Source organism: Rhinolophus sinicus, chromosome 5 (assembly GCF_057876585.1).
Source record: "Rhinolophus sinicus isolate RSI-liver-muscle chromosome 5, RSI-T2T, whole genome shotgun sequence".
NCBI classification, from domain to species: Eukaryota; Metazoa; Chordata; class Mammalia; order Chiroptera; family Rhinolophidae; genus Rhinolophus; species Rhinolophus sinicus.
In genome coordinates, this window is record NC_142505.1 from 78902170 (window position 1) to 78908454 (window position 6285).

Genomic DNA, 6285 nt, shown 5'->3' on the forward strand with positions numbered 1-6285 from the left:
TTTACGTTCTCAATAATATGGTGCTCATTACCTAAATGCCAACTCTGTTGGGCTCTGGAACAGAACATAATATCCTAAAGCAAGGTCATGGCTGTAGCAAACTGGAAAGGAAAGGGGGACCCTCACACCTGTGTCTGAGCCCTGGCTGGGGAAGAAGCTAGGCTGGGGAATCCAGGGCAGGAAAGGTGCTGCCCAGGTGGCCTCCTCCTTCCCTGGGGCCTGGGCCCAGAACATGTGATGAAGGAGGGAGAGGGGGAGAGGGGAGAACTTAAACCTTTTGGACCAGAGGTGCCAGAGTATCTTACAGACCAGTGGTGTCCATACTATTTTTTCCCACATGATGTTTTAATCACAACTACCTCTATTGGTAAGAATGTCTGAGTATATCCTCCCAATACAAATGATGATATATTGGATATCTTATAAACTACGAGAAGTCAGCATTTTAAAGGTTGAAATTTGTAAATAGAAAGAGAAGTTTAAATACATATAAATATAAGACCGCTTCTATAGATGAAGCAGGAGCCATCCTATGGTCCCCAGGGTCCACAGATAAATCATTATCCTCGGACTCTGCAGTTTTCAATACAAGCAAGCAGCTTCATACCAGCCCCTATCCCCAGTTTCCCACCAAAATACTCGTGAAGGTCCAGAAGAGGCTCAAGACTCATGTTGCCTGAAGGCTAACCTAGAAACTGAATTTGGGAACAATTTCCACCAAATATCAGGCTAATGGAGTAGGATAGAGGGGGAAATGGTGACAATCCTGCTTCACTCATGAAACAGAGCATCCCTGCTTCTTAGAAACAAGGCAGAAAGAATATTCAGCAACTTTCTCCATTTTTTACCCCTCTGGGCGAGGTTGCCTTTGATGAGTTCTGAGGATGATCGTTTTCCATTCCCTCCAATTCCTCATGCTCTACATTGATCCAGAGACTGCAAATCACAGAAATAGGGAGGGCAGGGAGTTTGGGGGTGGGCAAGAGAGAAAGGGATGGTGTGGGGAATTTTAAAGGGCTGAGGTCCCAAGGCCAATGCTTTGAGAATAAGGAAGAGAGAAGAAATCTTCATAACAGTGCCTGATGAGGGTTTGCATTTCTCATTTGTCCCATCAGTTCAACCCATCAAAAAGCTGGGATCTGGGAAGAAGGAGGAAATTTGCCTTAGGACAGGAGAGGTGTATGGGAGGAGTGATATTCTGGGCATTTATCCCTCACTTCAATGAAGGTTTTTGATTTTATGGATTTTTATGTTTGAGTTCCAGGTAAGTTTTTCTTTTCTTTTTTTCTTTTTTATAAGAAAAGATCTGCTAAAATCCGTGACAGTTATTCTTATTGGCTATAGCCACCTGCTCTACTGGTGAATTCATAAGTGGGGCAGAGCAATCGACCCACTCATCTACCCCTTAGTTAGTTCTCTCTTTGTGCAGAACCAAGTGGAGAGGGGGTAACCTGGCCAGGGACAAATGAAACCCTAGTGAAGAATACAGGAACAGCATCTTAAAAATTCACAGGAGGAATGTAACGCTGAAAATGATTTATGGCAAAACCCAGAAGAAAATTTTAGAAAACTGGCACCTTCATTACACTTAGCTTCTATGAAATAGAAGTAGAAAATCATGAGAAAAAAACAAGATGAGATGCAAAGGAATATAAGGAGGATACAAAAATGCATATATTAATGGTAAGATTGAAATCATCTGAATTGGAGGCAATAAAAAACTAAATGCCTAGAAAATTAAATCATTGCGATGGAGAATAAACTTTAGCCATCTTTACAAAATGTAAGGAAATAGGAAAAGCAATAAAGATTATAAGAAAGGAAATGAACTACTCGGAGAATAAATAATAGAGACTGATTCCAAGAAGTATATAGGCTATCCTCAGTAAGAATCAAATTAAATGGCTGTAGAGCCAATAAAACATAATTGAAACATTGCAGAGATTAAAAAAAATTTTTATGAGTATGCAAATCAAAAATAAAACCAGAAAAAAAAAACATAGGCAAATGTTTATCTGATGTTAAAGGCAAGAAATCTTTAAACACACAATCAACAATAGCAATTAATTATATTTATCAAAATATTAATAGACTTGAATATATACTTTTTTAAATTTAAAGACCATTAGAAAATTGAGATAAATTACAAATTTGGAAAAATTTCTGTGATAAATGTGACAGAGGGTTAATATATTTAATATATAAAGAGCTTTTAAAAATAAGAAAAATACAGACCACCCCCCCATCAGAAAATTGGGCAAAGATCATAAATAAAATAATTAAAGAAAGACTCACATGACCAATAAATATTTGAAAACATTTAACCTCATTCATAATCAAAGTTATATAAATATAAAACAATATTGACGTATAAATATTTGCTGTTTACAGTTGCAGATTTTTTTTAAAAAAAGTTATAATCCCTGAGCACTAAAGGAAATTATGACATAGCTGGGTTTTGCCAAGCAGAATTTGAATAATACTGCCCTCCCATTGTAAGAATTCTTATCCTTTTGATTTTAGTTTTACCTTCATTTCTTGCACCTTACACTTTGTGGCATTTTTCACAACCACATTGTGACAATTTGTGTGAGTTAGTCAATATTTTGCACTTCAATGAGACTGTAAAAATAACTTAAGTTTGTATTGAGAATTTGCTTTGTGCTAGCAATACTTAAAGGCTTTTACATGTTTAATCTCATTTTATACTCCCATTTGATACAGTCTTCACTTGCGCTTGTTTTATAGAGGAGGAAACTGATAAAATTTAGAGAGGTTCATCACCTTGTTCTAGGTTGGTCTGGTTCCTGCCTCCTGGCTAGAAGCTACTGCTCCTGATGTGAGCACTGCAGACATCTTTTCTAAACCTTTTCCATCCAGACTGATCCAACAGAAGCAAAGTTTCCTCCCTCCAGGAACGGACTGGATCTTTCATTTTCTGAGCCTCAGACAGCACCAAAGCATCTTCTTCTGAGCTTATACATGCAGATCAAGGGTCTATTTTAAAGATACAAAGCAAGTAACTTACTTAGAAAATACTCAGACTTCACCTTCGTTTTTTAATTTATGTGTCTCAGGTAGCAATATGTTTCCCCATAACCATCATCTCCGTATTTCAAGATGTCACATTCCACTCTAAAGATGCAAAGCAGTTCCCTGAGGAATTCATGACTCAAGTGTCCAAATTCTTTCTTGGATCCAAAGAGAAATATCTTGAAACTTTCATATGCTGTTTTGTAAACGCCAATTAGATGAGATAAGCAACATTTTTGAAGATATAATAGAATCATTACAAGTTAAATCAACTGAAGATGGGGTTAGCGTCCTTTGTTCACAAGCAGGTAGCCATGCGTTTCTGGGATGGGGTGAGCTGGTACTAGTGGCTTCAGGTTTGGGGGACGGGGGCAGTGGGCAGCTGGAAGAGAGAGGGTATTTTTTCTTTTGTTTTTTAATTAACATCTGTAACCAGCAGGGAGCAGGGAAAGAATTGTCGAAGGCATGCTGTTTTGTAGAATGGAGACACTTTTCTGCACCTCTAATCTGCCACAACCCCTTCGCACAGTATTCACACACACACAAAAAAAAGTAGTTCTGGGCATTTAAGAACTTGAGCTTTGATGTGAGAAAGGTCTGAGTTTGAGGCCAAGCTCTAGCTTTCCTGTGTGCCTGTGTGCGAGTATCATAACCCTATGAGCCCTGCTGTCACATAAAATTGGGACAATAAAAGGGACTGCTTCATAGGGTTGTAATGAGAGGTCCATGTGATAAGTAAGCAACGTGCTTAGCATGGAGCCTGGCATGTCACAGGCTTTCAGTGTGTGTTAAGCATTATTTCATAGTGGCAACTTGACCTGCCAGTGAAAATGATCCTTTCCTTTATATCTTAATTATTTTTTTAAACCTTAATTATTTTTTATGGAAACATTCTTAACTGAAGTGCACATTTTCCAGGCTTATTAAATAGAACATATTAAATATAGTGAGTGCTTTGGCTTTTGTTATGCTTAATATACCTCATTGCACAAACATAAACAATGCAGGACTCTATAAAGTCGACAGTGGACGTCTGCCCAGTCTACTCCTGTTTTCCAGGTAAACACTTGGAATTTTCCAGAAAGTTCATCAAATGCTGTGATACAAGGACACACTTCGTCGAGAGCTGTAAGGATGTGTGGCGCAGTTTTCCCTTACGGTAAACGACCCCAGCAGCTTGGAGCTGCAGGCCTACTTCTCAGTCTTTCTGCCTCTCCTTTGATGTCAGCCTCTGGCCTTCCCTTACTGCTCCTTTCCACATTAGAGCTTCTAATCCCCTTTGTTTAGAAAACAAAAAATCAAGTTGATAGTAAGAGTAGGCTGTTAGGATAGCCATTTTAGATAGTTCAGATACATAATATATTTCATAGATCTCTGAGCTTATGAATATACTATGGGACGAGGGCTAGTATCCCAGAAAGAGTCCTAGATGAGAAGTCAAAAACTCTGATTTCTCATCCTGGCCCTACTTTCTAACGCCTGCCTGCACCTGGAAAAGTCACTACACCTTGCTAATAATCCTCAGTGACCCCATCTGTGGAATAAGATTCATTCATTAATTCATTGAACGCATACTTAGTGATTACATCTTGTGGGCGAGGCATATTTCTAGGTGCTGTATACACAGCAGTGAACAAGATGGACAGGTATCCTGGGGTTTACATTCTAGAAGTGGGGGAAAGAGGCAGAAAAGAAAATATTAATATGATGACAAACAAGGTGGTAAGCTAGAACGTGACAGGTTACCTGCCTCCCAGAGTTGCCAGGCCCTCAAATAAGTTTCATCAAAGGGTTTTGTAAACTATAAAACATGATATAAAATATAATATAATTGTTAGAAAACAAGAAAGCACCCGTACATCTGTAATACCAACCACCCAAGATCCCATGATGCGCAAAGGAGCGGAGGGCATCCAGACAGCGCACGGTTGAGAAAACAACTCTCTACTCATCTCGATCTGTCTCCCAAGTTTTCAAAATGTCTCCTAAGTATGGTTGCAGGAGCAATATGAGAAAAAGAAGTACTTTCCCTCTACCTACAAAGGCCAGTCTTGTATATTATTAAGCTGGACACCTACCATTAACACCAAATGCTTGCAAAGAATATATAGGAGGGTGAAGACATGCCGGGACCAAAGCTCTGCTCTGTCCTTTTGCAGCACAACCTCTCAAGTGTTTGTTTACAGATCCTTTAACACAGTCATGGTAGGAGAAACCCAAAGCCAAGTGTTCCAACCACCACCGAGGAAGACCAGTGAGCGTGACCATGAGGCAAATCTGGTAACATGATACAGGCCCCTTTGTATAGGACAGGAGTTCCATTTTACTAGACTGGAATCTGATCATTCAAACATCCAAAGTCATTGGTATCACTCTCCGTTCTTTTACAGGTGAGAAAACTGAGGTTCACAGTGAAACCATCCTCCAAAACATGTCGCTGAATGGACCTGTTGGTTGAGCAGCCTCCTTCGGAGGAGCTTGGGCCACACTGTTTCCTTCTGGAGTTTCTCGGTCTCGTCACACCCTTGCCTGTCTCAGGGCCTTTGCACTTCCCTTCCTTTGCTCAGTATGCACTCCCTCCTGGCTTCCTGGCCTCCTGACCTCCTTCCCCACCTTGAATACAGGTCCTCCTCTCAAGGTTTCTGTACCAGAGCACTTTCCCTTTCTACGAAGCACTTATGAAGAGATACCATTATATTTTTCTAACCTGTTAATTTGTGTGAAGTCAAAGTTCATGGCTGTTTGGTTCCCTGCTGTCTCCCCAGTACCAGGCACGGTGCTCAATAAATAACTGCTGAATGATGCATGGAAGGAGGGAAGGAAGGCCACTTTTATTTGGAGGTTCAAATGTAAAATAACTATTTCCCCCGATATTGTGTTATGAAACTGTTCAAACATATAGAAAGTTGAAATCATCGTGTGGTGTTGATTCAACAGTTGTTAACAAATCAAGAGCTGGTGCTCGAAGTTCATTTCAAGGAAAGCTGACTTTAAAGTTAGGTTGGTTGGTTGTATGGCCGATAGGTGCTGGCCCAGCAGTCGTTAGCAAATACTTTGGGAGTTCTCAGTTACAAAGAGTCGGTTCTACACTCTGTGGCCCAGAAGCACCACCTTGGACAGAAAGCTACAGGTGCCCACACACAGGGCTCAGGCTGCTACCCAATTCCTGGTGCCATAGGTGTTGAAGGGAAAGGTCTGGGCCTAGAAGCCTAATCGGGCCTCAAGAGGCTGTGAAATGTGGGTTGAATTAAA

The 6285-nt window shown here is 40.3% G+C and overlaps 1 long non-coding RNA gene across 1 annotated transcript; it reads left to right on the forward strand.

Annotated features, from left to right (window-relative positions):
- Positions 1–1146: 1146 nt before the first annotated feature.
- Positions 1147–6065, forward strand: LOC148758276 (uncharacterized). Its single transcript, XR_016021442.1, has 3 exons — positions 1147–1264; positions 4093–4192; positions 5424–6065. It is a non-coding gene; the product is annotated as an uncharacterized LOC148758276 (long non-coding RNA).
- Positions 6066–6285: the final 220 nt, after the last annotated feature.